Source organism: Aythya ferina (genome assembly GCF_964211825.1).
Source record: "Aythya ferina genome assembly, chromosome: 10".
NCBI classification, from domain to species: domain Eukaryota; kingdom Metazoa; phylum Chordata; class Aves; order Anseriformes; family Anatidae; genus Aythya; species Aythya ferina.
Window position 1 is genome coordinate 13,678,871 of NC_140306.1, and position 26,375 is coordinate 13,705,245.

The following is a 26,375-nucleotide window of genomic DNA, read 5'->3' on the forward strand; positions in this document are numbered from 1 at the left end:
CCCTCCCTGGGGAGCCTGTAGGCAGGAGAGCCTTCCTCCTCCTCCTCCTCCTCCTCCTCCTCATCCCCCCTCGCAGCCACCCTGCTGGTGCGAGGGGAGCGCAGGGGAGAGGTTTGCACCCGCTTCGGGGAGGGTTTAATTTGTGGTGTCGCTGGCCCTCCTGCCCCTATTAAAACACTTTCTCCTGCGTGCAGTTGGGGCTCTGGTGCCTCTGTCCCCTGGTGGGGTGATCAGCTGGGATCGGGGTGTGGGGGTGTTTTGGGGTGAAGGCACTGAGCAGGGACCTGGCAGGTGCTGCGTGTCGCCTTCGTGTGTGTGCTCAGCCCCGTGCCTGGCCCTGGGCAGCTGCTGTAGCCTGTTGGGACCTCCACCTGCAGGTTTTGGAGCAGGGGTGAGTGTTGCAGGCTTGTGAACCACTGCGGCGGGGAGAGACCAGAAGCAGGGGGGCTGTGGGGCTGCTCGGGGCCCTCTGGGTACCTGTGAATGCACTTTTCTGTTAGGAGCCTGACCACGAACCATGCCTTGTGCCCTAGAAACCCTTGCAGTCCCTATAAAAACACAGCTCTGAAAGGGCTTTTAGGGCTCGACAAGGCAGCACTATGGTTGTTTTTTTTTTTTTTTTTTCTTTCCATGCAAGCAATGAATGGATGATACCCTAAAATCCAGCTTAGGGCTCCTTTTCATCACTTTGTGTGCCCCCCGGGCCTGATCTTGGTGCAAGAACTTCCCTTGAGCAACTTCCACCAGTGTTTGCTCCCTGCAAATCACCTGCTCAAATCCTCTCCGTTGCCTGCATTTCTTCATCCCTCAGTGCTTCTGCTGCTGTTTATTAGCTCTCGGTGTGGCACCTGGGGAATTTGTTCATTGGAAAAGCAAAATGAAGTTGTGTTACAGCCTAACACACGGAGCCAGGTACTCGCAGCCTGCTGGGCCTGGAGCAGAATCCAGCGCTGCCGCTGCAAGCCTCCCGTTTCCCCTCCCAGCCCGGCTCAGCTGATTGCCTTCTATTTTTCCTTGTGGTGTTGTTATTAATAATCATATAGCAATCTCCTCTGACAATCACAATCATTTCCTGGGAGAGAGCGAATCCAGGCCGAGCACATCCAGCTACCCGGCGGCCTGAGGCTGTGCTGCCAGCCTGATGAACGCCGCTGCTGCACTCGGTGATGCTGGAAGCTGTGCTGGGGGGGTTCAGCTCTGCCTTTCCCCAGGAAACTGGCTGCAGGGAGGGAGCCATTCCTGTCGAGGATAAAAGGGGACGGAGATTTTGGTGGGCAGCTGTGAGAAATCTCATGTGGCTGGGTGCCCCTGCCTGCAGAGGTCAGGTCAGTGAGGGGCTGTGCAGGAGGCTGGTGTCCCCAGCACGGTGCTGCAAAGTCTGTGCCACCAGCGAGGGGCTTTGCAGGAGATTTATCAGGAGAGGAGCAGACTGAGCCCTGCATGGCTGTGCTTCCCCTTCTCCAAGCTGCGTCCCGAGGAGCTCTGCTGTTGGCATGGTGAGGAAATGGGGGTGAAAGCTTGTCCCCAGAGCTCCCCAGTTTCTCAGTTTTTGCTCCCAGCTTGGCTCTGGGGGCTCGCAGGCACTGTGTGCTGCCAGGCTGCTCCGCTGGAGCAATTTCCCCTGTTGCCGTTCCTGACAGCAGCGCTTTCTCTCCGAGAAGCATCGGGCTGCTGAGTGTCTAGCAAGCGCAATTGGCCTGGATGGATGGGACAAGCCCGCTCCTCCGTTCTCCAAATAGTCACTGCCAAAGGAGAGGTGGGCTGCTGGTCAGGACGGTGTAGGAGGTCATAAAATGGATGCTTTGGAGAGTCGTGCTCTTGAGCGGAGGAATGCCAGAGGTGTAGTGTGGGGATTTGGGCTGAGGTAGGCAGCCTGGGTGGGCTTTGGCTCCTCTTCTCGCTGCAGGTACAGGGCTGGAGGGCTCAGATGCGCATCCCTGCACAGCTGTGGCTTCCCTCCGGTGCTCCGAGCTCCTCCACAGCCTCCTCCACCACCGAATCCAGTGAAAACACCAGTTTTTTTTGTCTGGTGGGGCTGGCATGGTGAGCTGTGCAGCGGGGTAGCGGGCACATGCACCACACCTGCGGGTCGCGGGGCTGCTCGAAGCGCAGTGCCCAGCACCCGTGGAGCTGCGTGCCGTGGCTCGGCTGCTGAAACGAGGTCAGGACACCCTGAGGAATTCAATTAACCACGCTTGACCAGGACAAACTAGGGCACTGGCTGCGTGAGCTTTTTGGCTAAGGTGAGTCCGCGGCCTGCTTGGTTGGGTCTAGGCTCAGCGCCTTCATTTATTTCACCTTGGATTTTTGTAGTTTTGTTCTGGACTGGGAGCAGAAAGCCCAGATCGGAGCTCTCCTCGTGCCTGAGAAGTCTCTGCTAGGCAAGGCAGCGAGCAGTGCACCAGGGCTGGGCTGGGCTGGTGTTCCCGGGGCCACCTGGTTCCCCTCCTCTCCTTCACGTTCCCGTTCCTCGCTAAAGCCAACTCTGACACGCGTTTGTCTCTTCTGTATTTCCTTGTGGATCTCGCTATGAAATATTGTGAAGTGGATCCTGTTTTATGTTACAAGCTGTTCGTAATGAGATTGGAGAGAGATACAGCGTTTGACTGCAGTGGCTGTTAATTTTAATATGCTGTGACTCTCAAGGTAGCTTTTTTCATCCGACATTGAACTTGCTCGCAGCTGCTGCTACAGCCTGCGTGGGGGGACGGGACGCGGCACCTGAAACAAACGGGCTCAGCGAAGGACAGAGGGAAGGGCTTCGTCACCATTTCGTAAAACATGACTTGTGATTTTCTTAAATCACAGTGCCGGCTTGTTCAGAGGCTTGTGATTTAACAGCTCGGAGAAAAAAAGTTTGGCAGCAGTAACAGGCACAGGAGGGGGCCTTAAAAACGCACCCGGCTCTGCGGGGCAGAACACGGGCACGTGGCAGCAACGCCCGTCCTGCAGCGTGGGGCTGAGCGGCCAGGGTCCCCCATGGGGCGAGGGAAGGAGGGGAGCACGCCGGCAGCGTGAGGCCACGGATGTGCTCTGAAACATTCCCTGGTGGCTGAGTTAGGCAGAGGTCAGTGAAACGGAAAGATGAGGGGGGTTAGGATGGGGCACAGTGGTCAGAACCTGGGAGGAAGGGCTCAGGAGCTATCGTTCAGATGCTTGAGGCAGATTTTTGCTTATGTCCTAAACCAAAATACACTAAAAGCCCACTTGTGTCTGTAAAGCATCCGCTGCAGGGAAACCCTGAAGTGGTACGAAAATGTTCCCACTGGGGATCTGAGCGAGCTGTGTTCTTGTTCTCAGGAACCACTTCTGGATTGAAGCTCCCTGAGCTTTGGGAGCAACAAACAAGGTTTTTTAAGTTTTGCTGTTTTTCCTTTTTTTTTTTTTTTACGGCTCTTGAGCTGAGTGACTGCTCTCAGAGTGCCTTTTAATTCAGAGAGCGAATGTCGCCATTTGTGTTCTGTTTGTCAGTTGTCTGTGAGCAGCAGACTGTAGATGCAACCGTATTTGATCATTTGTCAACTTTCCCTTTTGTGCTGAATATCTGATCGCGCTTGCTGAAACCTCGTGCCGCTTGTGCTGGCTCCAATCGCTGCGACAACGCTTGCAGGTGATGAAAGAAGAGAGGCTGGGACGTGGCTACTGCACGGCTGCGACCGAGCGTTTGTCAACAATAAGGTACCAGCTCGGCTCGCTAATAGCAGACAGCAGGGAGGAGGTGGTTCCCGCTTCCATACGCAATTACTGGTTCCCTGGATCTGTGGGCAGACTCCAAGCACATCGAATCGTCCCTGCACGCGATCCCTTGGCACATAGCTCCTCTCCCCAAAAGCCTGAGGGCCACGGGGCCACGCTTTGACCTGGTTCCTGCTGTCAAGAGCTGCTTCCATTTACTCGGTGAAAAAATCTGCCTGGCTGGCCCCGAGGGGCCCGTGTCTGCGACCACGTCTTGCCCTGCGCAGGCGCTGGCACGCAGCTCCCCAGCCGCATCGGGCTGCGCGAGCAGTGCCAAGGTACTTGTTTGTAGGTTCGGGTTTTTTTCCACTTTTGTGCCTCATCAGAGGCTGCGTTGCACGCTCGCACATGGCATATCAGGTCTCTTGCAGCACACTTCATTTAAAAAGCTAATTTGTAATTGCAAAGCAATACACATGCTCCGACAGCCCCCTCCTCTCCAAAGCAAACAGAAACGCCACAGAGAAATAAAATAAAATGGGATGAGAATTATCCATGCTTGCTCTGCGCCGCTTTTTGTCGACTGGGGGGAAAGAAGGGGTGGCGTGAAGTTGCTAAAATAAATATAATAAAAGAGAAGAGGAGAACAGCTTCTGCCGTGTACTCAGCATTGCAGCCAGGGAGAGGGGGGTCAGGCCTGCCTGCCTCTGTGCTGCTCCCGGCGGGGTGCAGAGGGAAGGGGAGGGCCAGGCTCGGCGCTGCCCCCTCTTTTTTCAGCATCCCTGCAAAAAATAAAATAAGCAGGGTGGAATTAGGCCATGTAGCCTGTGGTAGAGGCTCTGCTTGTTGGTATTGTTAATGGCTCCGCTCAGCATATTGCTGACTTCCTGAACAAAAGCAAAAAAGCCACCCTTACAAATTAATCGTTGTTAATACTTTGCGCTCACTTAGCTGTGCACGCAGCCGTCCAGGGTGGAAAACGCTGATTCCCTCATCTGACCGCTGCGGGAAGAAAAAGGTTGGGGGGGCACACACAGCTCTGCAGCTCCTGTGCTGGGGTTTTGGGGTGCAGCCGTGCCCGGGGGCGAAATACTCACTGGGGGGCTGAGCCCCCAGGCTCCTGGGGTAAGCGTTTCAGCAGCAAGTTCTCGGCCTTTCCATGCTGTGACTTCTTCCACTCCAAGCACTACCCGTGTAATCTCCTGCACATTGCAGAGCTACTTGAAACGGCTTCTTGCTTTAATGCTTGCCAGATTCCCCCCCAGCTGCCAGGAAGAGAGTAAGCAGCCGCTGCCTGTTCTACTTGAGAAATTCAACTGCCAAGTGGTTATTTACAGCGGGCAGAGGAATGAAAATGTTAAATGAAATCAATTGCTGGCAATGTGAAAAAAAAGGAGGGGGGAAAAAAAAAACAAAAAAACACAACCCTTACAAAGTCAGGATTATGCTGGCTCCACGATGCAGCCACCTTAAAGGGATTGTGGACAACAAACAGAAATGTGACAACGGCAGAAAGCCGTGCCTGCATTAACCCAGCCTCGTGCTGACTTCAACTTTTGTTTCTGCTTAATCTCCCTATTCTTGTCCAGTTTGGTCCCTCTCCTAGGCAGCGGGTGAGGAGATGGAAGAGCTTTGTGGAGGAAGCTGGATTGTGTTAAAACAGTTGTATCAATTCATTCCAACATCAGGCTCCCTGCCTGGATTTAACCTGTAGGTAAATTAAGAATTAAAAAGTAAATGAGCCCTATGTCCCTGACGGATGTTGCATTTTGCCTGAAAAATGAGGGTTGCCATTGTTATTTCTGCGAGCTTTTGCAGGGGGGGAGGTGGAAGGAGGGCTGCCTGGCAGGGCTGCTGGCTGCTTCACTCCTGGCTGGATCGCAAGTCAACTTTCTTTGGTGTCAATCCCTTCCTTTATGTGGAAGCCTTGGGCTCCTCTGCGAAATCTCTGCAGAGAGAAGCGAATCACAGCCTTGCATTGGGCAGTGTGGCAATTAATCAGCCGTTTAAAAGGAAGACCTGCTGTCTTATAAAGCAATTAAAAGGGAACTGGTTGCTTGTGTAACTAATTTAGTGGGGTTACTAGTAAGTTAAAGATCCATTGTGGAGAGAGGAGCTGGAGTAAGTCTCTGGTACGGGGATTTAAAGAACGTGTTGGAGCCATGGGAGCACCAGATCTTCTTCTAAAACGGGAATCTTTAGTTTGCAGCCACATGCTGCAGAAAACGCTGTCCCCTCTGCTTGCCTTGCTAGAGCACTTGGCTGGAGAAAGTGGGTTTAACTCTTGATGATGAAATGCTTTTAAAATTCCTTTCTTCCTGAAATCTTTGCCGAATTTCTGGGGAAGAGGAGGAGGATGGTGCTGGCTGGTGCCCGGAGGTGGGGGGTCTGTGCCTGGCCACGCAGGGCGCTGAGGTGGAGCTCACCCTGCTGCAGGATTTAGGGCCTTCGAGCCCGCAGTGTCTTCGAAGAAGAGTCTGTTGGAATGCCAAAATAATGAGATTGATGTTTAATTTTACCTAATCCACCGTGTGCAGCTAGTTAGAGCAAAGGCAACCTAGAGGAATCAGAACTCTTCTTCAGTCTTAGTGATGGTTTTGCCTCTGTGCTATCGCGACGTTGCCGTGTGGCTGAGCAGCACCGACCGCTCGATACCAAGCGGGGTAGCTGTTGCTAATCCCTCTTTGCAATTCCAGTAAGCAGGAGTAATTTTAGAGTAGATCCGCAGTAGGGAGGCTTGGTATTTCCAACATTTCATGTCTGAAAGGCGGGATGGGGTGGTGGGGAGGGCTGCGGCCTAGCCCCAGCCCTTCCAGCAGCATGCCCCGCCGTGCAAACGCCTCCTCCCCACATCATTTCTCCTGACAGCCCTCGCTTCGGTCGGGACTCATCGGCCCCCCACACCTCATCCTTGCCAAACTCTGAGCGTGGGCTCGCAGCCGTGGGGCTGCTGTGCCTGCCGAGCCGGCCCTTCAGCTGCACCCAGCAGCTCGGCGCCCGGCCCCTCCGCTCCGAAGGGAAACGGCAGCCTGCTGAGCCAGCCCGCAAATTGAGTTTGAAGTCTTTAAGTGGGAAAGAAAATTTTTGTGACAAGTGATTTCCCTGAGCAGGTGACAAACGGTAATGAAGCGGGGTGGTTTGGCTAGGAAGGTTTCTGACAGCAGCTGCGTTCCCTTCCTCTCCCGCAAGCAATATGGGTGGGAGAGGAGTCCTGGAAACCTGCCTGTGTGTGCAGGGTCTGCACGCTGGGCCTGGGTTTTAGCTTTCCCATCCTTTTTCCCCAAAATATCTCAGGTGATCCTGTCAATAGGGCGGGTGACTGTTTACCTGCTGTTTAAGTCGCTCTCTCCTCCCAGCAAAGCAGCGGGTTGTGAAAAGCTCGTGGGCAGATAGCACCACGGGAAAACTGAGTGACACGGGGGAAAACTGAGTGACATGGGGGAAAACGGTGTGACACGGGGGCTCCGAGGTGCTGGGATGCACTGTCGGTAGCACATCTGTGTGACTTCTTCCACCGGGGTAGCTCGTGCAGCACGAGGGCAGGTTTGGGCAGAAGAGCAGCCAGAAGCTCCTTGGGAAAAGCTGAAGCTGCCCGGTGTGAGAGCTCCGGTGCTGACAGCAGGAAGCTGGAGCAGGGCAAGCCGCTGTCGGCGTTAATGTGCAGGCAGCCGAGGATGACAGCACTCGGAGGAGCGGTGCAGAGGGCGAGGAGAAGCTGCCGTGCCTGAGCAGCACAAGGTGTCCCGGCAAGGACAGCGCCTGGCCACCTAATGCCTCGTCTGTGCTGTGCACATACCCAGGCAGCAGGATTTTCTTGCCTTGGCAGGCTAGTGATTAAAAATCAAACCAAAATAAAGGACAGAAGATAGCGGCCCTTACGCAGGCATGTTGCTAGCCGAGAGGTTTCCATGGGCACTGCTCCGGGCCGGGGGTGCCCGCTGGAGGTGAGGCAGGGAGCTCTGCAGGCCAGCTGCTGCCAGCTCGTTGGGTTTTTTGTTCCCCGACTGCTGGTTATGCAGCACGTGGGTGTTTTTTTTTTCCTTCAGTACGATGGCAGCTGCTGGTGGAGCAGCACTGTGGGCCTGTTTTGTTTCGGGGTTGTGTGCTCTGATGGGGTGGTGCCATTTCTGCCCGGGAGGCCCCAGGGGAGCAGCCACGGTCTGGTCCCTGGGCTGCTGCTGGGGTCGAACTGCCCCTGACCAGCGCCTGCCCCTCGGGGCTCCCCGTGTTACCTGCTAATGGGATTTCTGCCGTGAAAGGGTAGTGATGAATCACCCAGGCTAGACGCTGCTCTCTAAGGCCACCAGCTGCTGACCTTCAGGACAGCCAGATTTATACCGCCGAGCAGGTCTTGAATTCCTGATGCATGGGGCCGTGCTGAGCTGGGATCGCTCAGCCCCAGTTTGCTCTCAGTCCTGTGCTAGGCTGACTGATCTGGCTGCCTCTGCCTCCACCGCTGCTTACACAGGCTGGGATCTGCAGCAGCACTCGAGGAGAGGAGGTGGTGGATGGTACCCAGGCCCTGGCTGGGGCTCCTGGACCTTGGAGCTACGTTGCAGGTGGTCCCTGCAGCTCTGTCTCTCTCTTCTTGGCTGGGCATCCTGCCCCTGCCTTGTCACAGTGCCTCAGGCCATTTGTGGGACCTGTCCCCACCAGCCCTGCTGTGCTGCAGGCACCCCCGGGTCCTGGCTCTGCATGGAGCAGCCCCGTTCTCACTGCTGCCCGGCGCCAGACATGGTCCTGAGGGTGTAACAGCATGCAAATCCAATAATTCTGTGCTTGGATCCTCAGCCAGGCTGCTTCGCTCTTCTTGTGCCTCTTCACATCCCCTCCTTGTACCTGCCCAGAGTTGCTGGGCTGCTGGCGTTTGGGGTGTGCTGTGAAAAACAGGTCGTGTTCTGCTTGGGAGTCGTCTCCCAGGCAGAGAAGAGGATGAGGATGCAAAGCCTTGGTGCGGGCACAAGGAGCTGAGCAGGAGTCGTTTCTTGGATGCTCTAGGTGCGTGTGGACCGGGGGAGGGATCAACCTGAGCAAGTGATGCCAGCTGGAGACACCAGAAGCTTTTTAAAAAGAGCTGGAAAGCAACACAAAACCCAACACACTCGCATATTCCAAGCAATGCACGTAAGCAAGGCTCACTTTTACATTTTTCAGAGCAGATTAGCGATTTTCTAATTAGGGAAAGAGCCGAATATTGAGCACTGAAATGGATAAGCGACTTAAAAAGAACACAGAAAATTGCAAAGTGAAATCACTTAAATCAGCCTTGTCTCCTCCCCCCTTCATGCTTGGTATGCTGTTTATCTTGGCAAATAGGGGGAAAATAAATTCCCTGGAGGCGGCACGTGCACATTGCTACCGGAATGCATCAGGTATATCTGTGCGGGGAAGTAAAAGCCCCAAACTGCGGGTTTGGTGTCAGCCTTCTGGACCTGCAGGGGCCGTGTGAGCAGGGCTGGAGCCTGGGCAGCGAGATGTGCTAGAGAGGTGCAGAAATAAAGGACCCCTGCGAATCTCTCCTTACGCCCTCGTTATTCCAAAAGCAAAGGTAAAGGTTAAGAAAATGCTAGGGAGGGTGAGCAGGCAGGGCAGGGGTGTTGCTGAGCCCCAGGCAGCGCTCGCACACTGCAGCCACGGCTGGACAGTGAATAAATGTTAGTGGGCACTCTCTCCCAAAGCACTTATCACTGCTCTCATCCAAGTGGAAAGAGGAAAGCAAATAGATTCTTGGATTGTCTTAAAGGCGCAGGGAATAGGATAGGATCAGTCTATTGGATTTGTTGAATAAACTACAAAACCCAGATATAATTCTCTGCAGACTCAGGGTAATGGACTATATTGTATTTTGCATTTCAAGCACCAGAGCACTCGAACTGAGCTGTCAAAACTGGTGGGCTTGTTTGAATTAACTATGCCTCGAACTGGGCACAGTATTTTTATGACTTACTTATGCTCCAGCAGGAGCTGCGCGTGGCTGCAGCATGCGTGGTGCTCGCTGCTGCCCAGGGAGGAGATCTCTGCCCCGCAGTGCTTGCAGCAGGCTTTGCATACCCTGGAGACAAAAATCTGCTCTGAGATTTGTCTGGAAAGCTGCCTGTGCATCCAGGACTGTGTCAGCAGTGTCCCAGAGAAGGGAAAGTAGCTTGCTGGGTGGAAGCTCCTGGTGTAAATCCATCCAGAATTGCTCCCACGTTTGGGATTTGGGGTTTGCCGATGGCTCTGCAGGAGCTGAGGGCAGCCCCTCTGCCCTTTGGCTCTCAACCCTGGTGTGGCTGAGATGCTCAGTGGCAAAAGGTGTTGAAGTGGGAGAAAAACAACAAAACCCAGGAGCCATCTGCCCTGCAGCAGGCTCAGGCTGTAGCTTTAAGCCATCTCAAAGAGGCATCGTCATAGCCCAGGAATTGTATTTGGGTCGGAGAGCCTTCACTGCTCCACGACAGTTGCCTTGTGTGCGTGCAGAGCACAGAGCTCTGATAACGTGAACAATATCTGCTGGCCACTGGTAAATTAAAAGAGCCTCGGAGAGGTGTACATTCACCCTAGGATTTGTTCCCATTTCCTTCCCCAAAGATAGCTTGAGAATTGGAGATTTCAGCTGCGCGGTTTGCTCTCGGGTATTGAGCTGTAATGAACACAGTTGTTACTGGGCAACTACTTTCACAGCAGATTTTGTGGACAAGAGAGGACGGTTTAGGGGCACTTGTTCTCCTTTGGCTTCGGGGAAGCAGACGTACAGTCCCTGGAGCGTGGTGCTGCTCCCTGGCCATCGCTGCTGCTGCTCTGGGGACAGGTGAAGCTGTTTGGCAAGTGCCGCCTCTGCTTTTATCCCTCAAGCAACAGGCTGGAGGGGCTCGGGGAGCATTCTGGAGGGGCAGCCCATGCCTCAGCTGTCCTCCTGGGTGTCCCTGCGCTGGCAGATGTCACTTTTCTCCTGTAGCAGAGATGCTGGCTGGGAAAAAACAGGAGAAAGGTGGCACGGAGGGGGTCCGGCAAGGTCTCGCCGCATTTGTCAAGCAGCAGCCAACTCGCCCCGCTCGATGCCCAGGCGGGAAATAAACTTCCTAAATGAGTATATTTACTGCAAATGAATTTGTACCAAATCTTGTATGTGCAGCGAAATCCTCTTAGATGAGCATCTGATAAAGGATTAAAACTATTAAGTGATTAAAAAATCCCCTCCGCCAAATGGCGAAATATGCAGATTACGCGCTGCTTTGTTGGTTTGTTTTTCCCCTCGGCTTTGCTGTTCCCACCCTCCTCGCCTCATCCAGGCACGGGGAAGCTCCTCTGCCCTGCAGGAGGAGCAGGGGGGTCCCCAGGCCCCAGACTGCCTCCTGGGTTTCTTTTTAGTACAGGGGTTTTTCTTCAAGGGAAAGACTGGGCACCGCTAGGAGGCTCCTGGGAATTTGTAGGTGAAGTCAGTAGCACGGGGAGCAAGAGCTCAGCCCCATGGGATGCTTTTGGCCTAACTCTTTGCTCCATTTCACCAGCCGAAGTTAATTTCAGGAGCTGCAGGAGCGTGGAAGAGAGCTGCAGTGTCAGAGGGCAGGGTGAGACCGGCCCCGGGTGTCGGAGAGCTGCCGTGCCTGCACCACGCGGGATGCTCCCAGCTGGAAAAAACCTGCTGGCACCAGGCTGTCAGCATCCAGCAGCCGGGGCTGCTGTGGCTTTGCATCCTCACAGGGCCTCGTCCTGCCAGGAGGAGGGCTGGGGACAGGGGGCAGCCCCCAGCCTGACAAACCCAAGGCCCTGGTTTGGGCTGCGGAGGAGAACCGGCCGCACCCACCACGCTCTGCTGCAGGTGCCGGGGGGTCAGGCCGGGGGGACACAGCTGCTTCGTTAGCGTAACCCTGATTAGGCAGTTCGGGGCTGCGTCCGAGTGCAAGTCATTAGGAGCTGTCAGCAGCCGAGCGTTCAAGTGGAAGGATGGGAGAGGAGGAAGGGAGAGCCACGGGGGCTGTCGCAGCGGTGGTGTCGGCGCAGTATTTATGAGGGGAATAAGCCTCTGGTGTTTTATGGCCCGTAAGATGCTGTTTTCTCCGGGTCTGTTTGATTAGATAGGATTATCTCAAGGGCTCGAATGGCACATCATTGATTTCTGCTCGCTTTGATGGGGACGTTCAGCAGCCCCCATCTGTACCCGTGCTGGGGAGGCACTCGGAGGGGCCGGCCGCGGCTGGGGGCAGCCTGCTCTGGGACTCGCCTGCAGAGAGGAATTGAGCAGCTTTGGGTGGAGGCTGGTAGGAATTTGTAGTGCCAGGCCTACAAGAAACCAAAACTGGCCTCATTTTCTAGTTGCTGTAACACTGTGGGAACAAATCATGGTCAAAGACATGAGGTAGGGGCCAGATTTAGGGTTATTGGGATGTGGTGGGTTTTCTACCTGTCTGTGCCCTATTCCTGATTTAGGATTCATCGCTCATGTGGAAACCTTGTAAAAATCCCATCCCAGAGTGGGTACCAAAGCCTCGGAAACCTCACCTGGGGGTACAGGAGTGCTTTGGGAGGGCAGCGTGAAATGAAACAATCAGATCCCTTTTTTGCCCACACAGGTTGGAGGCAGAGGGGTGCAGAGCGCATTTCTCCGACAGGCTCGCAGTCTTCTGGCCGTGCGCAGAGAGGTCTCTGTGCTGCGGAGGCAAAGAGCAGGGCAAGAGGAAAAAAAAAAGACAGGCTTTGCTTTATCCCGGCCCATTAGGCTTGGGAGAAAGCAGCAGCGCTGGGGCCGATTGCCCGGAGGACTGCAGGACATCTCGTGGTGCTTAGCGCACGGGGACGAAGCCAAGGATGGCGCAGAGATGTGGGGAATGAAGGGACCGGGGTGGGTTTGGGCACTGGTCCTACTGGGGGGATCCTGGCTGGCATTTTGGCTCCCGTTAGCCTCAAGGCTGGTGGGACTTGTGAGCAGAGGAGCACCCCGACCTTGTGGCCGCCAGCGTCAACAGCGGGGCTGTCTGCAGGAGAGGCTGGCGTGCGCTGCCGGCACTGGCATCGCCCCCGGGCATCTCCGGTAAAGTTCAGTGACTCTGTTCCACTTGGCATCACAGCGCCGATGAGCTCGACAAGCCGAGGGGACACTGAAAGCCCTGTCCTTGTTCACTGCTCTCCTGGAAGCAGGGCCGAGGGAGGGCTGGCGGAGAGGAGCTGAGCAGGGCCCTGCGGCAGGGGCACTGGGGCAGGCAGCGAGTTGCTCTGATGGAGGAGAGGGTGGCAGGGCCGAGTCCTGCAGAGCTGGGCTGCTCAGACCCCGGGGTTCAGTCCTTCTCATGGAAACTGCATTCCCTTCAACCTTCTGCTGCTTCTTTTGGAAACCTTTAAATCCTTTTCCCCCCCGTTCTTCTGAAACACATCTTTTTTTCATTATTTTTTTTTTCAATTCAGGGCAAGTGCTGGTGCTCGGCTCCTGCTGGGGAAAAAAAGTGCTGGAGCCTGGCACCTGCCGCTCCCTGCTCGCCCTGCCCTGATCAGCGACTCGCACCCAGCACGTGGGCACGGGAGGAGCTCGCATCCAGCACACGAGAAGCTGCAGCTCGGTTCTGCTGCTGGGGTTCAGAAGGTGGTGCTTGGATCGGGCAGAGCGAAAAGAGTGGACAGATTGGGAGCGAGGCAGAGCCCTGCCAATCTCATTTCAAGAAGGCCCTTGAGGAGCCATTGGCAGTGTTCAGCCTGTCCTACCCCTTCGGCGTTGGCTGAGGAGCGTCCAGGGCTTGCCACTGCAGTCGTAAAACCTCATCTTAGGCTCAGCGAGCCCTTCCAAGTGCCTCTCCCCTGAGGCCTGGAGGTGGTACAATCAACTGCCAGGCTGTTCAGAGCTTGTGGTGTAAGCCCAGAGCTCAGGTGGGCACCTTGGACCCTGCATCAAGTTCCTGGAAAAAAAAAAACAAACACAAAAAGCACAGTCCCTGGGGAGTGAAATAATAACCTGCAAATTCCCTTTACGCCCATCCGCTGGGACTCTTTGCTAGTGTTAGTACTAAAAACGGTCCTGCAGCAACAGTGGGCTCCCTCCTCCTCCTCACTCTCGCTGCAGTAATGAACACACTCCCCTTCCCAGCCATATCTCTCCATCCTGAAAAGTTTTAATCAAACAAACCTGGCAGACGCACTCCCGAAAGGAGGATGCTCTGTGTCAGCCAAAATCTGTGCCTGTTCCATTTTCTTCCGACTTAATTTTCCTGAGATTAAGATCCTGCTCATCTCCGCTCTCAGAACTTGGCTGCCTGCGTTTTGTTTGTTGGTTTTACTCCGGTGGGTTTTCCTTCCTGTCAGCGGTTTGCTTTCGAAGAGCCTGAAACCCCAACCTGGGGACGCAGCCGGCCGTGGAACCGGCGGGGAGCTGTGCCTCCTGCACCCGGCATCACGGTGCCCACACGCACCCTGCGCTCCTGCAGCATGGCTCGGCGTTGTCTCCCAAGCGGCTTTGGCGTTGTCTTGCCGTGCAGTCGGTCTTCTCTGCTTGCTGCTGCCTTGGCTTCACCCTTTTATGCCAAAGCTCTGGTCGATCGTAGGGATTTGGAAGGTGGGTGAATCGCTGGTCGCAGGCTCGCAGCGTGGCCGAGGCTGGCAGGGACCCCTGGAGGCCACCTGGTGCCTCCCCTGGTGCTCCAGCAGGGCCACCCAGCGCCAAGAGCCTGGCCCCATCCTCCCCATTCCCTCCCCTGGAGTGATTTGAGACACAGACGAGCTCCCCCTGGGCCTCTTCTCCAGGCTCAGTCCCAGCTCTCCCGGCCTCTCCTCCCAGGAGGGACATTCGGTGCCTTCAGCATCTTTGTGGCCCTTCCTTGGCTCTCTCCGGTCTGTCCGTGGCTCTCTTGCCCTTTGCCACATCTCAGGTGTGCTGTGGGGTTAGGGACAGCCTGATGTCCAGCAGGACTTTTGCTGCAAAGAGAGTGCCCCTCCCTGCTCAGTATTTCGGCACTTGCTTGCAGCCCTTCCCATCGGCTTGGCAAACAGCTTGCCTGTAGCTTCAATAAAGCCCGGGGCTGGTGGTCCTCTGCTTAAAGTTCTCCTGGTTTGCCTTAGGTACGTTTGGTGCCAGGAAGAGCATGAGGTTTGGGGAAAATGCATCTTCCGTGAGGAAGACTCCTGTGTTTATGCCAATTGAGGGAATTGTCCCTAAATCTGACCCCCCGCTGGCCTCTGGGGACTGGTGTGCGCGAGGAGTCAGAAATACCCAAATATTGCTGGTGCTCTTTGCTGTGCAGCCTGTGCAGATGTCTGGGGTCAGTGGTGACAAATTATGTAGATCCCTCCCCCTTCCCACTATCCTTTCTCATTTCCATTATCTGCCTTTTGTAGAGGCTGTAATTTATTGCATTTTGCAACCTTGTAATTTATGGCTTTTTTATAATTCTTTCCAGGCTTTCAGAAGTAACAGCTCCACGTACCCCAGTGCATTTCATTGTCACACTTGAGGCTTTCCCACCTCCCCCTGCACTTCCACTCTTTTCTTGTAACTTGCCTGTTTACTTGCTAAATTATTATTGTGCACTCAATAAAAATTGCATTTAAAAAGTGATAACTGAAATGACATTTAACATGGAAAGCACTTAAGCATAATTACACTATATGCATTACATCATTTTGTGACAGTTAATAAAAAAAAATATCTGAGCAGGGTTTTTTGTTGTTGGGGGCTATAGTGAGTGAGTGCTGGCATTTCAGCACTTCTAGAAAAGTGGTTTCTGCTTTCACTGGAGGGCTTTTGTCCCGTTTTTTGGGGGTTTTGTCTTCCTTCTCGCCTCCCCCCTCGCTGATACCGCAGGTCTCCTGTACCTGGAGCGGTGGCGCAAGCTGCGGGAGCTGCCCCCGTCGCGGTGAGGGATCGGGGCTGGCACGGCGTGCCCCGTGTGGTGTGATTTATGGCCAGCTGGCAATTTTTATGGGGTTGTTTATTTGGATCAGTGGCTTGAGCAGCCTTATTGCAGCTTGCCCGGGCACCAGGAGCCGTGGCGATGGGGAGGGGGAAGGATGTGGCCGACCCTTTGGTGGCAGCGGTCCCACCGCGTCTCGGTCCACGGGCACGGGCGAAGCTCCTGCTGCGGGTTGTGCCCTGCGGTCATTTCTTCCTTAGGAAGCTGCTGGGGGCTGGAGCCGTGAGCGAGGCAGTTAATGTCCTTGCTTCGCAGTGTCCAATGACTCCTACAGAAACGGAGGAAGCGTGCCAACCCCTGGTGACCCCGCGGCTCATCTCCTCGCCGCTCTCACGACTTGGTTATTAGATTACCTGCAAATCACAGCTCCTTGACCATCTGCTGTGTGAGACTCCGCAGCTCGGCCCCAGCAGCTGTCCAGCCTGGCCCTGCACGCTGTGCTGAATTCCTGAGCAGCTCCGCCCTGCCTCCCAGCCTGGGTTTCTTCTCCCTGCCTTCTCCTCTCCTTTTCCTACCTATGTGCTGCAGAACTTGGCCTGTGAAATGTTTCAGGAGCAAGCACATCCCCTGCCCTTCTTCCTTGGGAAGCGAGAGGGGCCTGTGGGCCAGCACAGTCACCTCCAGGGCCTTTGGTTTCTCTGCTCCATGAGCTGAAGAGATGAGAAGGGAGCCCTCGAGCAGGAGGGCACGGGAGGGTCCGAGGAAACGTTAGGAACCCAGCGAAGCGATGGTAGGAGCCGCAGAGCCTGACGTTTCCAGGCTGCGCATGAGGGATTTTTGGAGCAAGTCGAGATCCGGAGCACGTGTGAGCTTCAGGAAGCAAGGTCCGTGGCAGGCTCGGACACGAGTCCCTGAACTGGAAGGGCAGTGGGCTTGTAGGGGGGTGAGGACAAAGTGGAGGAGTTCCTCTATTTAGGGAAGGGGAGAAAGAAAAAGGAAACGACGAGCACATTGTGCCTAGGAGAACCCTGCATTGCTCTTCTGTGTTGGTCTGACTTGCCCTTCATGTTAGCAAACTGCTAATCGCTTTAAAGGTTTACGGGTCATTTTATTTAAAACGTTCACAGAAGCATCCTGAGGTTGTAATAAAGGAGTTCTGTGAATTTGGGCATTTTTCCCCCTTTTTCTTCCAGTGCACACATAACTAGAAGCCATGCAGAGGCAGCAATAATGAATATAGCTGGGAAAGGAATCTCCTGGAGAGATTGCTCTATGCGTTTTCAAGGAGGAAAAGGCATTTCTGGTTGCTTGCATTTTTTTATTATTATTTTTCCAAGTTGAGCATAAAAGAAAAATGGAAGAAATATATCGATAAAATCCTCATCTGCTCGACAATCAGCCTCATCTGGGAACTGCTTGGTGTTATCTTGGCTTAATTCATTGGCAAGAATAAAAAATTATATTTAAAAAAAGGGCATTAAAATGGACATCTCTTCTGAGAGCACTTAATTCTTTGCAACAAGAGTCAATTATGTCCTATCAAGCCAGCCTCATGCAAAACCACTTAGTTGTGAAATTCCTCATCCTGATGGTGGTTTTTTTTTGAGATCCGGGGTTGTACCGGCACCCTTTTTTTGGAGATGGCGGCGTATGTGCTGTCCGTCTGTCTGTCTGCCCATCAGCACAGAGCCTGGGCATGTCACTTGGGTGTGCTTCACGGGGCACTGCGATGGTGCCGAGTTCCTCATTTCGGCAGAAATTGAAGTCGGGCAAGGAGACTTACAAGTGGTGGAGAAGGGAGTGGCGTTAAGCGGGGAGGTGAATTGTGAGGCACGTGTCCCATTGCAACGTTTGTGGTGAAAATCTGGCGATCCTTTAAGATGTCTATTGATCACCTGAACACACAGAGATATTTGTGGTCTATATCAATGTCTGGTTTTATGACACGAAAGCAGTCAGCGCTGTTGTTTTGGGGGTAGAGTTCCCAACCTGCTTTTCCTTGGCTAACCTCTGCTACAGGGCAGCCCTCGGGCTGGCTGGCAGCGGCGATGTTTTGGGGTGCACAGGGGTGAGCACGGTGCTGGTGCCGTGCTGCGGGGCCCCGTTTGGGATCCTCTGGCTTGGGAGAAGCTGCTGTGGGGTGAGCAGGAGGCTGGGTCCCACGGCCCGGGGAAACAGCAGTGGCTGTTGTAGAGCTCGCTGCTTCGCTTTGGGAGGAGAGTTACAGGGTGGCATGGGAAGGCACCTGCTGCATCGCTATCAGCCGTCTCCCCGTTGCAGTTCAAATGCCTCGTCTGGAGGAACTCGCCACCAGGTTGCCTTTACAGTGGCTGGAGCTGCTCGTGTTGCTGCTGCCGTTTAAGGAACGCTAATTAACATCCTGGGCAAGGGAGCGGAGAGTGGGAGAGGGAGATGCTTACGGTCTGTAAATGCCACTTTGCTCTTCTGGCACCGTCCCTCCACGGAGGGGATTTCTTTCTCCTGGTTCTTGTTCTCCCCCTTCCCTCCCACCGTCCCAGAGTGAAGCTGGTGGCTGGGCATGCACATTACCCAGGGCACAAACACAGCTCTCCTCCTGCACCCGCCTGCGTGGTGATGGGTGAGTGTGCAGGGTGTGAGGGATCGCACGCACACAGCAGGTACGTGGTGCTCCGAGCACAAGGGAAGCCGTGGCTGGCGGGCGTGAGCCTTTACCAGAGGAGGAGGCACGTGGCGGGCTTGTCTGTGCTACAAGTTTCCCATTCCCCTGATGATAAGCCACAAGCAAATGGGGATGAAATCAGAAATTGGCAGCATGCTGTCAGGAGGGATTAATTTCTGTCCCTGATTAACTTTCTGTTGGAACAGCAGGAGACTAATACTTCCCCGTGCACGCTGCCCGATGCGGTTCCAAAACGTTTTCCTACGCAGGCTGGATCTGAATCCATCCCGTTTTGCTCTCCCCTGGTTGTGTTATCTTAGATCCAAGTGGCAGGGCCATCGCTCTGGGTGCGTGATGAGAGGCCACGTGCACGTTCCCTGATGCTGATGGGAAGAACTGAGGAGATCTGCCAGTATTTTGTGGCTCTGGCTGGAGACGTCCAAGAGCTCTGTTTCTGCTCGTAGCTTTATTGCGCCTTTCGGTCCCTGGAGGCTCCCGATGGAATAATAATACTCTGTGTTCGTGTGCTGCCTTTCCTCTAAGGCTTCCGCAACACTTGGCAAAAATTAATGATAGATATTTCCAAAGAGGGAGGTCAGGATTGTTGTCACGGAGAAGTCCCGACACGAGAAGATGAATTTGCCTGAGATCCTACAGACAAGGTGGGACCGTGCGCGTGGCGCAGGGCAGGCAGACCGGGTCCCCTCTCTCTTCCCTAAGCATCAGACAATCGCTCTTGGCACGGGCCTGGCAGGACTTTCTTGCCCGCAGCCTGAGCCCCCGTGTGCCATAAACCTGGGGTCTGTGAAAGGTGGGTCCATGGGCTGTATTTTCCCATCAATTTGAAGGGCTCCTCAGCAGGCTGGCGGGGCTGGGAAGTCACAGCTGCACCCACACGGCTCTGCGGGGCCGTGTGCTGGCAGAGCCTGCAGCAGGGGGCTGCAGCAGCAGGCTGGGGCTAACGGCTGCCCCTGGCTGACCTCTGCAGGTTTTCGCTGCTATAATCACATATTTTGGGTGTGACGATGAGGAAGGCGCCCAGCTTTGGTGGGTGCCCAGATAACGTTGTGGTGGGCTGCTCTGAACAGCACCCTGGCGAAGAATCGACCAACTGCATGTCCTACTTGTTGCCTTCGCTGGTGTTTTAACCCAAGATACCTGAATGGAAAACGCTGCCTTGTGGGGAAAGAACAAAAGCAACCGAGGTTTTTAGCCTACAAGAGTAGGAAGTGAAGTGGGACATAAATCCTTGTGTACGTAATGGGGCACAGCAGCATGAGGCAGAAGTGCCTGTTCTTCATTAATTCTGGATCTTTCCACCAAGAACATTGTTTTAAATTGCAGCAAGGGACTTTCAAATTAGGCATCATAAGACGTTTTCGAGTAAGATCGTGGGACATTGGAGAGCATTTTATCTTGTGGAGCGGTGAAATCTCCATCCCTGGGCGACCTAAAGAACAGCTCAGAGAAACACGGTAGGAGTAACAGCGATAGTTAGGTTAGAAATGACACATCCATACTGCCTTCAGCTGGGGTGCGTGAGGAGCTTGGGACTACACGGGTTGATGTGATCCCTTCCAGCCCTCTTTTCCGCGATGCTGCGGAGGCTTCTAGGTCTTTTCATCGAGTTTCTCCATTCAGATGTTGGCTCTCTGGAGGTTGACTTCAGAGGAGAGATCCTGTGGGATCTATGTGGGTGCATGTCCATCCTGCCCCACACCTCTCCAGTGACAGTGCTGAAAACTGAAGCAGGTGGTCACCTTGTTAAGTAAATCTCTAGGTATTTGGGGTATTTTTGTTTAAGTCTCCGCTTCTCGTCCCACCCCGCTAGCTCAGGGAGCACCAACAGGAGAAGGGATAAACTTGGCAATGCGTGGAAGAAAACTGTCTACAAATCTACTCTCCATCTCCCGTGGGGATACGGCAAAACTTAACGAGCCTCTGCCCCAGCAGCAGGACTTCATATTAGACATTGCTCACACCTTTCCAACAGGCTGGCGGGGAAAATGCTGGAGGAGATCAGCTGAGTCGCTGGGCTCTGCCTCACAGTGGGTAGGAGCAGGGCTTTGGGCTGGGTCGGCCCCGCATGAGCCGGAGGGGTGGATTAGGCACGGGTCTCTTCCAGCCCTGCTCCCAAGTGTCTGTGGATTTACAGAAATGCTTCTAGTGCTGGAGATTAGGGAGAAAAGCTTGTAAACATGAGTCCCTGAAGATCAGAGAGAGCCCCAAAACCTACATCAAAAGGTAAATAAAGAGAATTGCAAAGTTGCTATTTTTAAAAGTGCTGCTTTTTTTTTTTTTTTTTTTTTTTTTTTTTAATACATCATTACACTGCAGAAAGCTGTAGGGGTGACTGTTGCTGTTTGCTGATGTGTGCTGGCCTAGATTGCAATCGCCGTACCTCTAATACGAGGTTGGGTTTAATGCCACGTCAGTGGAGTTATCCGGAGTTTCCATCACCGAGAGCCACGGCCGGCCTGTGGTAGCCAGCCCTGGGAAGAGCAGGTGATGCGAGGTGAACGTCGCTTTCATTTGTGTTCAGGCAGAAGAACAGCCTGCAAAATACGGCCGAGAGCCTTCATGCTGAGGGCTCAGCCTTTCTCCACAGCCCTCCCTACGAGAGGCGGCAGCTTCTCTGGCGCAGAAGGTGGAGCTGTTTTGGGAAGGAGGCCTGCGTTTTGATTTCAGGTCCCGTCTCCGAGGATCTGAGGCTCTTCGGGGCTGGGGTTGCCCAGTGCCAAGCGAGGAAGCTGCGCGTATTCGGGGTGCTCCCAGGGAAGGAGGAGATGCACGGCTGCTGGGGAAGGTGCCTCTGGCCTCTCCTGTCGCAGCGCCGTCCCTTCCTCATCCCTCTTGCTGCCAGGGAACTCTGTCAGGCCTGGTCCCTTTTCAGGTCGGGGTTGGCTTTTGCAATTTCAGTGTCCTCAACAACCTTGGAAATGAAGAAGGAACAAAAAGGAAAACAGAAGTTTTAAAAGGCCCAGCAACGGGGGAGAAAGGCAGAGGTGCAGCCGCACGCAGAGCCTGGGGGCCAGCTGAGAAGCAGAGGAGGTTCTCGCTCAGCCTTTCCCTAACCTTCCTCATCTCTGGTTCATCTCATCCTCGTGCCCTGCAGAGCCATCGTTCCCAGCACAGCCCCTGCCCCACCACGCCTCCTGCCCCATTCCCCCATCTCCTCCTGGCCCTCCTTTGGTGTCCCCTTCCTCCTGAGCCCCTTGTCCTGCTGGGTGCAGCGTGCTGCTCCAGCAGGGCGCGTGCTGCCTGCCCAAAGGAGCTCTTTGACTTTTTTTGTAGTTAAACTGATGACCCATTCCGAAATTGATTTTAATCCTTGCTTATAGGTAAACCGGCAGGAAATTGAGTTGAGTTGAACCGATATAAATCAAGCGTGCATTTGTGGAAGAGCTTCACGTGGAAGGATTTGCACTGCTTTATCAATGTACCTTTTGATCTGATATATCCCTTGCTTTGGTACAACATAATTTTATTCTGGTGGTGACAATTGGGTAAATGGGGTATGATCCATAGTGCAGTACCAGTCCTGATAGGAACAGCATAAAGATGAAATACAGCAGAGCAGCACATCTTCATCCACGAGAGCATCCCTCCTGGGGTATTCCAGGTACAATTTTAGTGATGCTGATCTAAAGATTTACAGCTGTTCCGTATGGACGTGGTTTAATGAAACGGGTTAAACTCTTCTGCATATATCCTGAAGGAAAGCTGTTCAGATGTATTTTAAAAATACTTTATTTTCCTTTCTAAAGCTTGTTTTTCTGTGCTGGATCACCAAGAGAACAGCTAGAGTCAAAGATCAGGCTATTTTTTGGTTTGGCTTGTTCGTCATGTTTTGGTGTACTGCACGTGCGTATATTTTTAGAGATCGTGTGATCTCTGAACGCATCTGGGTCTGGCTGGGGGATCCTGTAGCTGCTCTCTCCCTCTTACTATTAGCACAGCAGGCTGCGGTGGGCTCGAGCCCTGGCCTGGCAGCCAGACCCACGCCATCCGAGCACCCTGGGGGTGCAAGAAACGCCTGGGCAGAGCGGGCATCCTGGCGGAGCCCTGGTGTTTTCAGCCACGTGATGAGTTATTTTCAAGGCGCTTCATCTGAAAGGAGAAGACCGGATTTGGAGCTGGGTGTTACTGACTAACCCAGCAGCAGATTCAGTCTTTGCAGATGCCCAGGCAGCTCTATCAGGCCGAGTGCTCCCTGTCCAGGGCTGCTGAAGGCTGAAAGCAGCTTCCCAGGCCAGGAGAGGTTTTATATAATCCAGGCTAACCGCACATAGCCCTTTATCCCTGTCTAGCTGCTAAATTGTGCGTAGCAGTCTCAGGCCCATTTCGGGGCTGGCAGGCCTGGAGTCTCATCCCCAGAGGCTCGTGATCCTGGAGGATGGGAGCTGTGGGTGCCGGTGCCATGCGAGGCAGGACAGGAGCGCAGGAGCTGGTGCCACCTTTGTCCCTGGGTGGGTGGCTGCCCTCCCGTCTGTCCCTGTGCTGCTGCTGCCTGTTCGCAGGCTCTGTAGTGAGGGATGGAGACAGTTCTGTGGTTTGTTTGCTCCAGTTGTAGCCGGCCATCCCCGAGGAGCAGCCTGACTGCACGTTTCCCTGCCCCGTTTCTGCAGGAGAGCAGTGGAGAGCTGCTCGGAGGGCGCGCTCTTTGCATCAGGTGTGTGCAAGGAAGGAAGGAGCGCAGCAGGGAAGTGGCGTTGCGCGAGGAGAGGGAGATGGGGTGAGTAAATGTCAAGCTGTTTGCTTCCTGCTCTCCCTCTCGAGCACAGCCGCAGGCTGGGAGCAGCCAAAGGACAAGCAGAGGAGGTGGCAAGGGGCAGCGCGGCCTCTGCAGGATCCGGCTACCCGAGGGGAGCCCCAGGGCTCGGGGAAATGCTGGTGGAGCCGTGTCCTCGGGGAGAGGCTGGGGTGAGCTCCCAGAGCTCTTTGTTGTTGGGGTCAGCTCCGTGCAGCCAAGCACGAGCCAGTTTGCTGCAGGGCTCCCGCTGCTGCTGCTCAGTAATACCTCGAACTGCGAGGAAATGGCAGGACCCCACGAGAAGCGGGGTGAAACTTGGCAAGGGCCGGGCTGCCGCTCGTCTGGTGGGGACCGCCAGATCCCAAAGGCCCAGGAGAGGCACTGGGTGAGTGGCCGAGCAGGCAGGGCCTCCAGGGGAGGGTGTCCTGCTGCAGTCTTTGCTGCAGCAACCAATTCCCTTTGCAGAGACCGTATCTGGGTCACTACATGAAGCTGATCAGCGCGGGTCTGGCTGCAGGAGTTTGAAATATCCCTCTGAGCAGGAGGATATCGCTGTCCCCTGCTGCCCCGTAATGATGTCCAGGGGAAAAAACCTTTTATTTTTCTGGCGTTTGGCCTTCGTAGGGTGTGCCATGGCACAGCCCCACCTCTGGTGCAGGCAGGGTGCAGGGGACGGGGCTGTCGTGCCCTGAGGGGATGCTCTTTGGTCTGTGGCCTCCCTCCCCTGAAGGACCCGTCCTTTTAGGTGTGTTGTGCCAGGGGTTTCACGGCACTGGGTGCCCGCCCAGGGAATTGGGAAGTGGCAAATGCTTGCTGTAAGCCCTGACAGCTCGCTGGATGTATAGGCTCAGAGGGAATTAATAGCAGAGATGAGCATCATTTGTTGTGCCTCGGGAGCAAGGCAAACAAGCGAATTTAGAGAATGAATGCTCTGAGGCGGTATCAGATCTGCTTCTTCGATTATACTGTTGCTGCTGCGAATGTGTATTGATAATTGGTTGTGTTACCAGCTCTGCCTTTTAGTAAGGCTACTTAGCACTTCGCTGCTGTAGATCTTCTCAGCTGCTTACAATTGCACTACACTTGGAAGCGTTTTGGATGAAAATGGGCTGTCTCGAGGCATTTGATTTTCCTGCCCCCCTCACCTGCCACCATTCCTTTCTTTTTTTTTTTTCTTTTTTTTTTTTAATTCCAGCTCGGTAGTTTCTGTTGTTCTGCCCACGTTAATATCTCCCCGGCTCCTGCCAGCTCCCAGCTCAGTCTGCTTCCCCTTCTGGACCCCTTCCCGTGGCCATGCCTGGCCCCTGGCTCCCACATCCAGCCGCAGCGCTCCCCACGCTCCCGTCCGAGGTCTGCAGCCGTGACCCCACTCTCAGTCCCCATCCCCACTCCCCTGGGAACTTCAGGGGCAGGGCTGCCAGCCCTTCTCCCCCCGAGCACCGGTACGGTGACCCCAAGGTCACTGCTGGCACAGATTTCCAACCCGTGTCCCAGAGCAGCGGGTCAGAGGAGAATTTCAATGAGGACGGCTGTCTGGTGTGGACGAAACTGAGTGCAAAAACAACAAAGCAAAGACTCCTTCATAGCTGAGGAATCGTTCTTTGGCCAGTAAATTCTCCCTCACGTTCAGCTTGAGGAAAAACCCGGTATGGGAAATGTCACCTTAGATAGGTAAAGCAACCCAACGCGAGTTGTTCCGCTGGAGCATTTCCATCCTACCCTAATTGCCCGGAGCGCTGCCGCTCATCCCCCTGCTCTCCTGTGCGCGTATGGTCGCCGTTAATTCATGCTGGATTGCTCTAATTAGTGCCGACGAACTGCCTGGCCAGGACGACTGCAGAGCTCCGCAGCTGCAGGGAGCGTGGAGGAACATCTCCTGGTTTCTTTTTCTGTTTCTCCTCCCTTGCGGACAGGCACCGTTTCTGCCCGTAACCAATAGGAGCCAATTTTCTGTTTCATAATAGGAAGGCACTAATGTCAGGACGCCCTCCTTACCCAAAGCGTTCTCCTTGAAGATTGCTCCTCTTTGCTTTCCTAATTGCCGCTGCTCAGCTGGAGGTAGCGCGCGCCTTCCAAACACATTATTTTGTTGTGCTGTTACTTACCAAAGGGAAAAAAAAAAAAAAAAAAAAAACAAGAATATGAGAGAATATTGCTTTGCGCGGAGCTTTCCCCGCTTTAACCCTTTGTGTGCTGACGTGAGATGCTTTTCTCCGGAGCAGGATCTGCCTGCAGCTTTGGCTGGGGTGGGACACCTAAAACCCATCCCTGCTGGAGCCTGTGGGTGCCTCTGCACCGTGGCCTCGTGCTGCAGCATTGCCTGCAGTGCAAGGCAGGAGGTGCCGAATTGATGCAGAGCACGGGTGGGTTGGGGACCAGAGTGGTTTGAGTGGAGCCCTTTCAGCGAGAGCCTTGACTTGCTGCGTGTCTGCTTGCTGCTCTCACAGGTCAGTCACCACGGGGGAATTTCGGGCAGTGCAGTTTTCTCCAGCAGCTTCAGGAGCAGTTCTGAGCCTTCTGCGTGCGGTCCCGCTGGTGGAGGAGCACTGGGTTACCAGTCCCAGCAGCCCGGGGACGTGGCTTGAATCCCACAGGGTTTGGTTGGGTTTGGGGTAAAACCGGGTGCCTGGAGCAGAGCTAGGATGGAGGGACGGCCTGTCTGGGTACAGGGCTGATGAGGGAGGAGTCCTGTTAGGAATTTTGTAGTGGTGTAGAAGAAAGGAGGAGCTCAGGCAGAGCAGGGACTGCAGCGAGACTTGCAGGAGGCAGTTGAAGCCTGCAGATTAACCCTGCGGGTCTGGAGGGACCGAGCAAAGCTAAAAGAGCATCCTTGCACTTTGTTCAGAGCATTCTCCTGTGGCTTCAACCTCTGAAACCACTTTGTTTAACCACAAAAGGCAAGGGGAGGCTGGGGGGGGGCAGACCCCTCCTCAGCTGCTTTTCAGCGGGCAGGGCTGCTTCCTGCTCAGCTCGTTACCTTCTGGAAAAGAAAAAAAGGGTGGGATAAGTAACTCCACAGCGTATCAGAACGGTGTCTTCTGTGGCATTTCCATCCTGCCCTGAGCTGCGTGCTGTGCCCCATCTCACCACCTCGGTTCAAAGAAAATCGCCGTGTCCCCAGGGCAGGTGGGACGCAAGGGTTCAGCTCCCAAGCAGCACGCAGGCTCGGGCCGGGGCTAGGCGTGCGTGGCGTGGAAGTTGCAGTGAAGTCTGGAGTCAGCTGTGTCCTTGGGGAGGCCCAGGTCTCCTCGGAGGGCTTTGTGCTGCTGGATACCTTCATGTCTGCAAGTCCCGATATTTGCAAGTAGCCTGGGGATATTTGGAGAGAAGCAGGAGGTCTGTGGTGCACGCCGCATGATTTTCTTCATGCATCTTGTTTAAGAAAAGATAAATCACGAGGACTTCTTCCTAATCTCAGATGATTGCAAGAAGCTCTTCTCTTCCTCCCTGTATTGGTGGCACCTGATTGTGCAGACGGAGAGTTAACGAATCA

At 54.4% G+C, this 26,375-nt stretch overlaps 1 protein-coding gene across 5 annotated transcripts in view; it reads left to right on the forward strand.

The window, feature by feature from the left end:
* The window catches only part of CACNA2D2 (calcium voltage-gated channel auxiliary subunit alpha2delta 2), a 169,209-nt gene that overhangs the window by 45,279 nt on the left and 97,555 nt on the right, over positions 1-26,375 (forward strand). The window lies entirely within an intron of this gene.